The following is a 15408-nucleotide window of genomic DNA, read 5'->3' as shown; positions in this document are numbered from 1 at the left end:
TTCGTTACACGTAATGTACTTTGGACAACGAAAAGTGCATTTCTCTTTACTCTCCGCGTGTTCGAACGAAAACTAAATTACTTTTCTTTTATTTTGCTAAATTGCGAATTTCATTTGAGAATGAGTAGAGATGGATGCCAGAAAAAAGTACGACTTGAAAATTGGTACTTGTACTTACATAGACAAATATGAAAAATAATTCGAGAAAAATGTGCACGTGACAAGACGAGTGTAAGAAAAATAATGCTGAATATGTCCATGTGTGGGGGGGGGGATTTTTGAAGATTGGAGGATGAAGAAAGAAAAATTGACCTGCACAAATACTGACAAGGGAACCTTTGGAGGTGTCCACCTTCGATTTAAACGAGACACGATTTTTAGAAAGAGCATTGTCTGAAACTCCTATAACCAAAATTCAAATGTCCAATTTAATTTGGCAATTTTTTGGCAAATTTTTAAAAGTTTTAACCATAAAAAAAAGTATTATTCACTAAAAAATAAGGGAAATCAGTCTTAAAACTTATATCAACTCTCTCAAACTGAATTTCACCATCCAGAGCAATTTCGGATTTTCCGATATGATTTTTTGGTTTCTCCAGAATTTTAAAATTTCTCCATTAAGACGCGGAAATAAACGTGAACCGTTGAGAATCGAGTTGTCGCTTATTCTCAATCTCATACCTATTTACCTACTTACCTATCACGAGAAAAAAAATTCAAAAAATCAAACAGTTTCAATTCGAAGGGAAATTCTTGAAATTTACACAAATAGTTGCATCTTTTGGGAAGTGGAAAAGTTATCGAATTTTTTACCGAATCAAGACCACAGATACATCAAAAGTCAGCAAATGACATGTAGAATTCAGTGAGTGTTTTTTTTTTTTGGTGAATTACTAGTAATTTTTGGTAAATAAAATTAATTGATAAATTATTAGTTTATTTTTGATGAATTACCTATACTGGTAATTTTTGGTAAAAAACGCATAACTTTAGCAAACTACAGGTAAATTTGATAATTTTTTTGAAATAAATTACTGGTACTTCCGGAAAAATAACGGTAGTTTTTGGTAAATTACCGATAGTTTTTGGTAAATTAACGATAGTTTTTGGTAAATTACTGATAATTTTTGGTAAATTACCAAAAGTTTTTTTTTGTAAATTACCGGTAATTTTTGGTAAATTACCGATGGTTTTTGGTAAATTATTGGTAGTTTTTGGTAAATTACTTGTAGTTTTTGGTAGATTACCAGTAGTTTTTGGTAAATTACCGGTAGTTTTTGGTAAATTACCGGTATAATTTTGGGTAATAATTTTTTCAAAATAACTTGTTAATTTTGTAAAATTATTAGAATTTTTGGTAAAATCAGTCTGCTAGGGAAAAGTCAGTTGATCTTGCATGCTACTCAAATTTTTTTCTTATTATCATCATTATTTTGGTTCCCTGGACACACAAGGTACCGGGGGTTTTCTCAAATGAACATATTTATTTACATCTTAAATATAAGACTACCTAAATCTAAACAAAATAAAATGTAAGAGTATCAAATATCATGCGGGGGGAGGAGGGGAAGGAGAAAGACGGATTGTCCACCACTATAGTTCCCTACCCATACCCCCAGTGTTTGTGACAGACTCCATATTAAACAGTGGGTGTGTTCAAACGCAAGCAAAAACCAGTGGTAGTGACAGAAACAATATAAAAAAGTGGGGGTGTTCAAACTCAAGTGAAAACTAATGGTAGAGACTCACACCATTTGAATTGGTGGGTGTGTATTCAAACCCTGGTAAAAAACTAGTGGTAGTAACAGAAACCATTTCAATCAGTGTGTGTGTGTTCCAACCCAGGTAAAAAACCATTGGCAGTGACAGACACCATTTAAATCAGTGGCAGTGTTCAAACCCAGGTGAAAAACCAGTAGTAGTGACAGACACCATTTACATCAGTGGGTGTGTTCAAACCCAAGTAAAAACCAGTGTTAGTGACAGACACTGTTATAAACCAGTTCAAAACCAGTGTTTTTGACAAACCGCGTTAGAACTTAGAAACCAGTTTGGAACCAGTGTTTGTGATATACACTGTTTAAATCTGAAACCAGTTTCTGTGATAGACACCATTCAAAACCAGTGCTTGTGACAGACACTGTTTAAAACCAGTGTTCGTGACAGACACTGTCATAAACCAGTTCAAAACCCGTGTATGTGACAGATACAGTTGAAAACCACTTTGAAACCAGTGTTTGTGACAGACACTGCTTAAATCTGAAACCAGTTTCTGTGACAGACATTGTTCAAAACCAGTGCTTGTGATAGACATTGTTTAAAACCAGTGTTTGTGACAGAAACTGTCTAAACCAGTGTTTGAAACAGCCACAGTTTAAAAGTAGTGTTTGCGACAGACATCGTCTAAAACCAGTTCAAAACCAGTGTTTGTGACAGATACAGTTGAAAACCAGTTTGAAACCAGTGTTTGTGACAGACACTGCTTAAATCTGAAACCAGTTTCTGTGACAGACATTGTTCAAAACCAGTGCTTGTGATAGACACTGTTTAAAACCAGTGTTTGTGACAGAAACTGTCTAAACCAGTGTTTGAATTTTGAAACAGCCACAGTTTAAAACCAGTGTTTGTGACAGACACTGTTTGAAACCCAGGGTTTGTGACAGACACTGTTTAAAACCAATGAATGAAACAGACACTGTACAAAGCCAGTGTCTGTGACAAACACTGTTTAAAACCAGTGTTTGTTACATGACACCTTATGAAACAGTGGGTGTATTCAAACTCAAGTAAAACCAGTGTTAGAGACTCACACCATTTAAATCAGAGCTTGTGTGTTCAAACCAAAGTAAAAAACCAGAGGTAGTGACAGACAACATTTCAATCATTGGGTGTGTTCAACTTCAAACTCAAGTAAAAACCAGTGGTAGAGAGAGACACCATTTTAAATCAGTGGGTGTTTTCAAACCAGAGTAAAAACCTGTGGTAGAGACTCACACCATTTGATGATTCAGTGGGTGTATTCAAACCCATAAACCAGTGTTTGTGACAGACACTGTTCAAAACCAGTGGGTGTGACAGTCCACTGTTTAAAAATAGTGTTTGTGACAGACACTGTTCAAAACAGAACTAGTCTTTGAAACACACACTGTTTAAAACCATTGTTTGAAACATACACTGTTTAAAACCAGTGTTTGTAACAGACACCATATAAAACAGTGGGTGTGTTCAAACCCAGGTAAAAACCCAGTGGCAGTGACATGACATCATTTAAATCAGTGGGTGATTTAAAACTAGTGGTAGAGACTCACACCATTTAAATCAGTGAGTGCAGGGTATTCAAACCCAAGCAAAAAACCAGTAATGATGACAAACCGACACCATATAAAACAGTGGGTGTGTTCAAACCCAGGTAAAAAACCAGTGATAGTGACAGACACCATTTTAAATCAGTGGGTGTGCTCAAACCCATTAAAAACCAGTGGTAGAGACTCACACCCTTCAAATCAGTGTGTGTGATCAAACCCAAGCAAAAAACCAGTAGTAGTGACAGACACCATTTTAAATCAGTGGTAGTGTTCAAACCCAGGTTAAAAAAAAAAACAGTGGTACAGACTCACACCATTCAAATCAGTGGGTGTCAGTTCAAACTCAATTAAAAAACCTGTGGTAGTGACAGACACCATTTAAATCAGTGGGTGTCAGTTCAAACTCTAGTAAAAACCAGTGGTAGTAACAGACACCATTTAAATCAGTGGTAGTGACAGACACCATATAAAACAGTGGGTATGTTCAAAGTCAAGTTAAAACAAGTGGTAGAGACTCACACCATTTAAATCAGTAGTAGTGTTCATGCTCAAGTAAAAACCAGTGGTAGAGACAGATACCATTTTAAATCAGTGGGTGAGTTCAACCCTATTAAAAACCAGTGGTAGTGACAGACACCATTTAAATCAGTGGGTGTGCTCAAACCCAAGTAAAAACCAGTGTTTGTGACAGACACTGTTATAAACCAGTTCAAAACTGGTGTTTGTGACAGACACTGTTAAAAACTAGTTTGAAACCTGTGTTTGTGACAGACATTGTTTAAAACTTGTGTTTGAAACAGACACTGTCTAAAACCAGTGTTCTTAAACGATAGCTTGACATGCCTACTTCATCATCCCAAATCCCCAAGACCCAATATTTTCATTTCCCTTATTTTTTTTACATTTTCCAAAAAATTTCAAAAATTCAACAAAAAAAAAGTGACCCAAATATTGACCTCCTAAAAAATGGTGTTAATAATGAGTAAAAAAACACCAAAATCAAAGTCTGAAGGCGTTTAAACAAATATTTATTATTTAATGCCTGAATATAAAGCATTTAGAACGTTTTTACAAATTATGAAAATTGGTCACTTTACCAAAAAAAAGTGACCCTAATATTGACCGTTCGACCCCCTCAAAAAACGTGTTAAAATTTAGAAATGAGTAAAAAAAAAAGCAAAATCAATACTTGACAATTCAACATAAAAAAGTACTTACTTACCTTAGAACATTTTACCAGAAACTTCAGCCCATGTCCAAAGTCTTGAAATTGCCAATTGAAACAATGGGGGGTCGAATTTAGGGCACTTCATAAAAGAAACTCTTATACTCACTATTGAAATTATCCAAAAAGTAGGTAATTAGCACTAATTATTTCTTCAAGTAAGTATGCACTTTAAATAAAAATTTACACATAATTTATTCAACATTAGCAATTTTTACGAGCTCACTTCGAACAATTTAAAATTTAATGTTGACTTTCTGATTTTCGTTTTTTGCTCATTATTTCTCACCATTTGGCTCTACAGCGGTGATTTTGGTCTCATTCGCTTTTTCTGTGAAAAAGGAATTAAAAAAACATCTTTCTAAAAATGTTGTGTCATTATCAGCAGTGATAGAGGGGGTCGGATTTAGTGGAGGGGTCGATAATTGGTAGGTACCCTTACCTAATCCCACATATTTGACGACGTTCGTTCGAAGTATTTCATCGTTATTAAACATTAGTGAGCGAGTTGTTTTGACTTTACTTCTAGTAAAAAGAACGTAGCTCGATTTTTCATTATTGATTTTGATTCTTCAAATCTTGTGTGGTAATTGAAGCCGTGTAAAAGGCATATTTTGACATTTTTTTCTCAATCCCCGGATGAGCTTATTAGGGTCATCTCCATGGTTGAGGCTTGGGTTGGATGCTGGGGTTGGATGAGCTGAGGCTCATCTATCTTCAGATTGGTGAGTTCTGAAAATGTTTATAAACATTTGTTTGAAACTGTGTTTTAAAATTTTGATGAAGGGAAGGGAGCGGTGGCCCGAATTTAGAAACTGATTCTGCAGAAATATTTGAAATTCTAAACATTTAATTTTCAAATTTCCGTTGAAAAAAATTATAGAGCATATGTATTTTGAACATTTTTCTCAATCTCAGGATATAAAACTTTGGTCATCTCCACGTATCAGTATTGAACTATTCCCTCGAAGGCGAGAAAAATAGCCCATTGAAGTATCCCTTCGAATTTTACGCGTCGTAAATTTTTTCAAACCAAAAATCAATTCTTTCCGGATACTTATTTGTTCGTCGCTAAAAATTCATCTGAGCGTTACCAGATGGAAGAAACAACAAGCTATAAAAACGACACAAATTCGTCTATTTTCTCGACATTATACAAGTGTGTGACTAATCACGTCGAAAATAATTTTTAGGCACATCCTACATACCATATGATGGTTGGCAAATTGTAGAAAAAGGAAATAGACAAATATTTGGTATTATAAGAGAAAAATAGGTACCTACAGAAACCGCCGACGACGACGTTCAAAAGGAAATATAGACTTACGTATGTACATTATCAAGAGCAGGTAATTTTAAAATTTCGTACGGATCGTTTCCGCGAGTAACGAAACATTTAATGTTGTATTATTCGCGAAAGCTATAAAATTTTCGTCACTGGCTAACTACGAGCATTATGCCTTACCTACCTGAACCAGTAGCCAGATTTCTTGTCGCTTTATTTCGAATTTTCATTTTACATGGTCAGTACGTTTCACGGTTATTTCGACATGTGCACGGGCACCTATTACGAAATTGCAGAATCTTCGCAGTTGCAAATTTTGATTAATAGCAGAATATTTTTGGATCAGAAATCAACCGTGGCTTAAATTCGCGCTTCGATGTGTACTAAAATAGATATCGAGCTGCTAATTTGGAGATGTTCATATTTGGGTAATTATATTATGCTGAATAATACAAGACTGTTTTCGTGGCGAATTTCAAACTTACCTACGTTGGTGAAGTATTTGAATTTTGGACAAAGAAAGCGATAAATTATATCTCAAACGTTTAGCTTTCAAAATATCTGCTCATAATTACAGCTAGAATAAAAGAATGCTGAACATTTTAGGTCACTAAACTTATCATTAAAATTGTATAAAAGAACAGCGGAAAGTGAAAATAAACGCAAACAGAACGTATTAATACGTGCACAATGACGCAATAAACGGTGGCGTCAAAGATGACGAAAATGGTGCGGGTGAACTTCGGCGCGCATTTTTTTTTTCGTTCTAAAAAAAGGAAGAAAAGAAAAGAACGGCGTTATAAATAAATTCATTTTCTACGCTATGCGAGTGCGACAAAACACACGAAAAAAAATCGCTATATTTACTTCGCAAAAATATACGTATATCTACGACTCAAAAGTAAACATTGTCGATGGACAATCGGACACGGTGTATTTCCTGGTTACAAAGAAAACAACTACGTATGTACAGCAATCCTATAAGGCCAAATTCATAGGCTAGATATGCAGATAGATACCTACTTGATAATATTATTTTATTTTGATATGGTTATATTGTAAGTGTCATGTTGAATCTGTGAAGATTGATCGCTTTATACGACTCTAGGACCACTTGGCTGAGGGCCAATCAAATTCTTGCATTGTAAGTGGCGCCTTTGAATGTTATTAATGTCATCCGAGAATTATATCGCAGTTCACGATTCACCACGATGCATTGTCCAACACGCATGTTAAACTTAATGTCTTCGTGCCGAATATATAACGACGAATAAAGAATTTTTAAAATTCGAAGGTTTTTTTGTTAGCATGTTTCATCATCAAGTTCTGTAAAATTGTGTAAAAATCCAGTGAACTATTTTTTTTGTGTGGAATCTTTTCTGATGAGGGGAGGGAGAGGGAAGAGAGAGACTAGTAAATATTTTGAACATTGGGGTGGGCTCTTGAAATGATGTCTACTCCATGATAATTAGGCCAAGTTTGACAATATTATTCTTGAATCTATATTTGGCTTAATGCAGCTGCTGGGATGATTTCAACCAAAACAAAAAGAAATTGAGGTACAAATTGGCTGGAATTAACATCAACTGAGGTTTTGTTTTGAGAAAACTTCTCCACTATAAGCTCACGTGTTGTTTTGAACTTGTTTTGAATTTGTTTCTTAGTTTCTCGCATATAGCGGACGAACCGTGCGTCCTAGTGAAAATCTGATGAGAGTGATCTCAAAGAGAATTGAATTCTCTACAATTTTGTTTTTATGCAATTTTTCTAGGATGCTCCGTTTGTGATCTACGCCTCTGTAAAGTTTAGCCTGTTCTGACTTCCCCCAATTGGGGGAAGTCAGAACAGGCTAGTTTATATTTTATTCCACTGAGCGAAAGCTACTGGGTCAATCGCGCTCAAATTTTCACCATAGGTTAAGAACCCTTATGGAAACCTACATAATAAATTTGATCCATATTGGTTCATTAGAAGGGGAGTAACAGCTGCTCAAAGTTGAAATTGCGAAAAATCGTTCTGACTTGCGCCGGTGCACCTTAAATGGACTGTTATGAAACTATGCTTTAAATATCTCTGGTTTGAGATATCTTATGAAAGGAGAGGTCGACACACAACTTAAGATCAACAAATTCCTGCAGAGAGTAAGCGGGGCAATAAACTGCACCATCCCTCCGAGTAAAAGTCAGAGCCGGAACCTCAGTGGAAATGCGATTCATACGAGCCACGGCAGGGTATACGAGACACGATAGGAAAAGGAATGAAGACATCCTGAAGGAGCTAGGAGCAGAGCCAATCATTGGATGGGTGAAAGCATTGATTTTAGCGTATAGCAGATAGCCAGATCTATTGTTCTTTTCAGAGACATTTGAATTAGTACATGCATCTGAAATGTAGTCGTCGCTAGCATTCGTGTTTTACCTCGAATGCATCTGAGATGCATCCAAACACATCCAAACCCTTATAAACATTCTCTTTTTAGTTGTTGTGTGTTGTGGAAGTTAGGTCGGTAACCAAATGGAACAAAACTACTTCATTCTTCACCCTCCCCCAAACCTGTCTCGTCTATCTTACCCTGGCTTTGCCTTTTTTCATTCAACAATTGATAGAAAAGATCGTTTCATTGTGTAACAGTGTGTTTTGTTTAGTAGAAAAAGAAAAGTAGCAGTTAGGCGGCCTTTAGAATGTTTCCTACATATTTCAAATTTATTTTCAATGAACTAAGTTTATGTAAGCAAGGTAAAAAAGTAATCAAAAAGTGAGAGAATCATCAATAGATTAGTAAGTAGGCATTCGTCGTCGTCGTAGTCGCGCTCCTTTACAGGAGATAGCGTATATGTCCATCTATGTAGGTATTATTAAAATGGAAAATCTTACAAAAAAATTATTCATCAATATTTTTCCAGAATTCGAGTTGATAGGTACTCAACCTACTTAGCGACTTTAATCAACATTACATTTAAGCCAGTTTCCAGGCAATCCAGGCGGACATCTCCACTGTAGTTTTTGAGCAGAATTTTCGTAAAGGAAATATTTAATTGAAAAATTTGAAGTTTCCTGTAAAAAAATGCGTTTGAAGTTTCCATCTGGAAATCGTCTCAAATGTGGATGAACTCATAAAACATGTTCAGTATCAACTATCAAGTCTATTTTTAACTGACCAAGATTATTAAGAAAATTCAAAACTCTAAAAAAATTGAAATTCATGCTGGAGGCTCCAGAATGGCTTGAAATGGTGAAATTCGGATTTGAGGGAGGTTAACATTAGTTTCAGGGCTAATTATCATCATTTTTGCTCGTTACATACGTATAGGTACTTTTTAAAAATCATAAATCACTGAAAATAATCAATTTTATATTCAAACATTTGCCAAAAAATTGAAAACTAAATTTGGGCACTGGGCAGCTAGAATTTTGGTTATGGGGATTTCAGAGTAGACTCTCTTCAAAAATTGCAATCGGGTTCACATCGAAGATGACAGCTCGAGAAATTTCCTTGATAGGCAACTAGGTAGGTAGGTATTGAAACAAAAACCAAGTGCTGAAGTATGAACAAAAACACTCGAGCTAAAAAATAAAATTGCACCCCTCTCCATGCTTTCAGACAACTAAAGTCATTTTGAAAAAAAAAAAAAAAAAATAGGTAAATAGTATAAAACAAATATTTTCGGAAGAGAAACAAAACACTCGAGCTACAAATTAAAATTACCTCCCACCTTCCTTCTCTCAGACAAACTACCTATGTTATTAATTTTGAAAAAATATTATTCATTTCGGCCTTTGAAATGTTCATTTTCAAAAATTTGGGTACTTACATTAATTTGATTTCAAACAGAAAGACTTTTCAAATTTTTTCAATTTTTTGCAAAAAGCAGGACTTTTAAGAAAGCGAGATTTTTTCACAATTATTTTATAAAGAAACAAGATTTTCATGCAGTTCTTGACAAAAAATGAGAATTTTTTCGAAATTTTCCGACAAAAAAATGACAATTTTCAGAATTTGTTTGGCAAAGTCAACGAAAGGCATTACTTTTTGCGATTTTTGGCGGTAAGAAATTCTTACTTTGATGGTAGAATTTTTTTAGAGGTCACCAGACCAAGATTCAAGGTGGGTAATGGTGCATTTTCAATTTTTGGCGAATTTTTGATGATCAAATTTGATTAAAAATAGGCGAAAATGAAAATTTAAACTAATTGGCCTGAAAATTTGTGATTTAGTTGACATCTGACACCCCCCCCCCCCTAATTTAAAAGAGTTTGAAACCTCCATTTTCTGGACTAGTCTGCATTCACAAAACCTAGAAAAATTACTTTCTCAAAATTACAGCTTACAAGGGAACTTCTTGAGGTGTCACTCTCCGATTTGAACGGGACCGAGATTTTTGGAAAGATCATAGTCTAAAACCCCCAAAACCAAATTTTCAGCTGCCCAAGTTCATTTTTCGATTTTTGGCAAACGTTTGAAAAAAAAAAGTTCGTACATGATCCGTAAAAATGGGAAAATTAAGTCCAAAAACTAATATTAACTACCCAAATCTAAATTTCACTATTTCCAGCCGTTCTGGAGCTTCCAGCGCGATTTTTCGATTTCTCCAGAAGGCGTGAATATGAAGTTGGGCAGCTAAAAATCGAATTGTACATACAAATTATATTACACTCGACCTGTTTAACGAGTTAATCCACATTTGAGCCGATTTTGAGAGTGACACCTCAAAAGTGTTTTTTTGACCAGCTTTTTTCAAAACTAACCCCCCAAATCAAAATTTTACCATTTCCAGCCGTTCTGGAGCCTCCAGCGCGATTTTTCAAATTCTCCAGAATTTTGAATTTACTTCAGTAGGTGTGAATATGAAATTGGGCAACTAAAAATCGATTCGTGTCACCTGTTCAAGGAGTTTATCCACCTCACAAACGGTAAACTTTTGATTATTTTGATTTTTAAATTTTGAAAAAAGCTGGCCAAAACCCCACTTTTGAGGTGTCACTCTCAAAATCGGCTCAAATGTGAATAAAATCGTTTAACAGGTCGAGTGTAATACACAACTCGTAAAGAGGTTCCCTTGTTAATGATTTCGATATGTACATCTTGCTCAGGACTTTTTTTTTATGAAAATAGAAAAAATAGCTTCATGGACAATGTTGTGTCTAGTTGTATTTCACAAAAGATCGAGGTTTTTTTTTATTGTGAGCATACTGTCTTTTGTTCTATTTCTTACGTTAGAGATCCGTGTTTGTAACTTGTGTATGATTCGTATAGCAGGTAGAAAACGGTTGCATTCATCATTTAAAAAAAAAAGTAAAAAAAAGGTTCAAAATGAGACACCATCTATCAACACTTCGAAGTACTTCTTACTCGTTGAGCTGGTGCTGTCGAATGCATCTCGACTGCAGCGCGGCGCTGTGTTCAGATGCATTGTAACGTTTCCAAAAAGAACAATAGGACTGGCTATCTGCTATACGCTAAAATCAATGGGTGAAAGATTACATCAAGAAATGGCGAATACACGTTGATAGAACGCCTGACGAACGCCCCCCCCCCCCCCCGAAAAGTCAAAGAATACGCTCCAACTGGCAGGAGGAGCAGAGGAAGACCGAAGAAAAAACTTGATGACACATCAGCGAGCAATTCTTCTGCAGTTTCCCAGACCGCACAGTGGTCCGAAATGAAGAAGTAGCGGCCAAAATTGAAAATTCGAAAAATCCTCAGATTGAACAAGTCTCAAAAGTTGATTACGAATATGTAGAGGTCTTCTACATTGTATTCCACGTCCCTTTCTGTGATTTCAAACACTTTTCCATCATTTTTCTTGCCTACAGAAATGAATGAATTGAGGTACTCGTACCTCAAAACTGCTAACTTCAAAATGCTGTAAAACATGTCAATTTTAATTTTTTTCAAAACTTTATGGGTTCGTATCAAAATATGGACATTTTTGAATATAAAAATCGTTGATTCCATTTTTTCAAAAATATTTTAGTTTCTACCATGCTCATCACAAAAAAACTCATTTTTTTGCTATTTTCAAGGTAAAAGTTTTTTTTTTTTTAAAAACTCAAGCTAGCTCAAGGTGAAATATCACATCCCTGGGGTACTATGGCATGTAAAGAAAAACATCCCTGAAAAATTGGCTGCCTCAACCTGCCCCATTTGAAAAAATTGCTATGTAAAGTTGCATAAATGCTGTTTTTCTTATTTTTTTAAAAACATTTACAAGTAAAAAATTACTACGGGAATATGAATACTAAAATTGACTTTAGTGACCCAAAAAAAAACATATTTCGATACCATCACGAATTTTTCAAAATTTCATGTTTTGGACCACCCCCTCCCCCCTTTGAGAGCTCGTTTTGAGGTTAGGGGTAAAATAAATGCCAAAATCCACTTCAGCGACCTAAAAAAACCTCATATCCTATAGCGATCTAAAAAAATACATTATTTCGATGCCCACCTCGAATTAATCGAAATTTCATGTTTTGCACCGCCCCCTCCCCCTTTGAGGGTTCATTTTGAGGTTAGGGGTAAAATAAATGCCAAAATCGACTTCAGCGACCAAAAAAACCCCCATATCCGAAATTTTACCGATTTTGCTTTAAAATTTGATTTTTGGCCGCTACTTCTTCATTTCGGACCACTGTGGACCGTCTGAAAAGCTCACTGGGTCAAAGTTCAATGATGATGATGCTAAATCAGACTAGTTTGGTTGTTCTGAGCGACTTTTTACTGAGTCTTAAGGAGAGTGAGAAGTAGAAAATAATGTCAGGGCTTATCCTAAGGAAATTTTGGAGCTGCACAAACTTGAATAAATTGAAATAATTTTCAAAATTTGAAAACAGTGCTCAAATGGTAATGAAATGTACAAAAAAGGTTAACTATGTTTTTGAACTACTTAAGCATGAATAAAGCACCGACTATCGCCCTCCTCTCTTACTGAGGAGATAAGAAAGCACAATTTGAATAAGTATAGATAAATAAAACAAAGTAAACTAGTTCTAAAAAAACTCAAATTATTTTATTAAAATACAAAAGAAACACGTGGTAAAAAAATATTAATCAATAACACAAAGACGCACAATGACAACAAACGATCGACATAGGTATTTTCATTTGACTAGAGTGACTCTAATCCATTTACTTACTTAGGTATATAACTACCTACGGCTATTTACATGCGGGAATCCCAATAAAATATGGACGGAAAAAGAATAAGTACGTCGATTACAAGATAAATGAATTTTATTCCGGATATAACTATTACAAAAAACTACAAAATATATCCCAAATTTAAATTTGGGATATATTTTGTAGTTTTTCGTACCAATTATAGCCGGAATAAAATTCATTTATTTTGTAGTCCACATATTCCTTTTCCATCCGCATTTTAAATTTCAGTGGTCTTCAAAAAGTACCTAACATCTCAACTTTCATCAATTTGTGTTAATTGTCACAGTAATAGAAAACTCCTGTGCTCAGATGCGTTGAGCAATACTGAAATATATTTTTCGGTTAGGTTCGGTTGTTCAGAGATCGGAATTCCAGCGAGAAGGTGACCGAACTTGCAAATGACATAACTTAGAACGGATGAGGGAATTTAAAAGCAGATCCTTGATTTTTAATATTGGGAAAATACATGTATCTACCTATCTAATTTGTTCTACTTCAACTCCAGAACTCCGGTTGCTGAATTCTGAAAAATTGTAATTTTGAATGGATTAGGTAGGTACGTCTTTGATGGACCTATGCAAATAAATCGTAAGACTGACTCACATACCCTATACCCTATAGATCTTACACTCTTCGGTCATTTGATCCGATTCCTTCATTTTTTTTCAACATTGTTCGTAATGTTCGTCGATGACGTTATGGAACTTCTAAAAAAAGTAAATTTCATAAAAATAGGTAAGTGATTTATCTAATTGATTAAAATAATTAGATTTTTATAATTGCAAAACAAGAAGCTTTACCTCCTAGAAACACTTTTTTCAAATATTCATAGTCTTTCTTCCAAGATTTAACCATTTGTTGCAGTGTTTCGACATCATTCGGTAGCTAAGGTAAAATTAAAATTGTTTCATTATACAATTTTAAAGTTCACTAACTTACTCGTAGGTACGTACCTATTTTTGTTATACCTTCACCTGCATCCCCCCCCCCCGAAGGACGCTCAAGTAATATATGCAAACGACCTAAGCTCTTTCATTATTTCAAAACTATTTGTACCTCTATACATGTATTTACGAAAAAAGAAGAAAGCAGATATCTACTTATTCCATAATCACCAAAAATACTTCGGTAGATTCACTTCAAGATTTCAACAAAAAAAATTCGAAAATTTTAATTAAATCTTCAGCAGATTATCTCATCTCAATAAGAAAAGGAATTCCATTTTAAAATGGTGGAAGGCTTGTAATAAAAATGTAAAATTATAAATCGTCTAAAACATTTTTATAACAATTTTACCTCTTCCTCATCGTGATAACTACTCGTCATAGATACACATTTTAAAAAAATTACAAAAAAAATGGAAATTCTGAGAAAACTTTTGAACAATTTCATTAGGTACAACACGATGAAGGTATTATTTAACACAAACAAATGTTTTAAAAAGCTTGCCACTTGATGGATCTAACTTCAATTCTGCGACTTATAAGTACCTACATGGTTAGAAGCAGACAAATTTCGCCACTTTTATCGATACTGATAAGATACAGAAGATTCATTTGCTACGATTATGAAAATTTTGTAGCATCCCATTTCAAGACTGATTTTATAATTAATTTTGATCCGGATGTGGACGAAAATCAAAAATTATCAGCTAGATGAAGGAAGACTCGAAGCGTATAAGCTATATTTTTTGATCAAAATTGTACCACAGCTCTTACTCGAATACCTACCTAAATATTCATTTTTTAAACGCGTAGTTAACAAAGTGTTTCGGTAGGTTTTGTTGTGGGGTTAATAAAAGCTCGCTGAAAACTTCAGTCATCGAATCAGCGAAACTATTGCCCATATCGCATCGTTTGATCTTCTCGTTTTTGAAACATTTTTGGTGAAATTTTCACGAAAAATAATAAATAGGTACCTACCATCCGGTATACAGTACCATACACCATTAGCCAAATACGCCACTTTCATTTATCAAATTAAACGTAAAATGTAAAGGTAGTAAAAGCACGACAATAAGGCGAATGTCATAATAAACGCAATAAATTATTCCAGAATCATTCTCACGTAGCTTTAGCAGACAAATTTCAAACAGTTTGTGGGTGTAAAAAATATCCCACTAAAATAATACATAAAATTACACACAGAAGAAACGATATATGGTAGGTATACGAGTAATGTTAATGTTTCTTCACTCGTATTCTTATCGGTGCCAAATAATTTCCGAATGTTTAATTTTCGATTTGAAAGTTTTACGCGGCGCTACAATGACTATGATGACTTTGTTCCTTGAATTTGACAGTTTTGGTATCTCTGGCGTTGGATTTTGATCGAGATTTAGAGCACAGAAATGCAAAAGTGTCAGACTTATGTGGTCTTGTCAGCAGGTTTGATATTTTTCACATTATCGAAGAAACGAAAAGGTCATCGAACA

General features: G+C 34.7%; 1 long non-coding RNA gene across 3 annotated transcripts; it reads right to left on the bottom strand.

The window, feature by feature from the left end:
- Positions 1–12803: 12803 nt before the first annotated feature.
- LOC135841885 (uncharacterized) lies at positions 12804–14473 on the bottom strand. Of its 3 annotated transcripts, none has more exons than XR_010558013.1 (4): positions 14271–14473; positions 13775–13859; positions 13582–13681; positions 12804–13497 (listed from the first exon to the last, which is right to left on the bottom strand). It is a non-coding gene; the product is annotated as an uncharacterized LOC135841885 (long non-coding RNA). The 3 variants fall into 3 exon arrangements; XR_010558014.1 differs by lacking the exon at positions 14271–14473 and adding an exon at positions 13928–14256; XR_010558012.1 differs by lacking the exon at positions 14271–14473 and having other exon boundaries at positions 13775–14251.
- Between the last annotated feature and the right edge of the window lie 935 nt (positions 14474–15408).

This window comes from Planococcus citri, chromosome 3 (assembly GCF_950023065.1).
Source record: "Planococcus citri chromosome 3, ihPlaCitr1.1, whole genome shotgun sequence".
Classification (NCBI taxonomy): domain Eukaryota; kingdom Metazoa; phylum Arthropoda; class Insecta; order Hemiptera; family Pseudococcidae; genus Planococcus; species Planococcus citri.
This window is presented reverse-complemented; position numbering and strand designations above follow the sequence as displayed.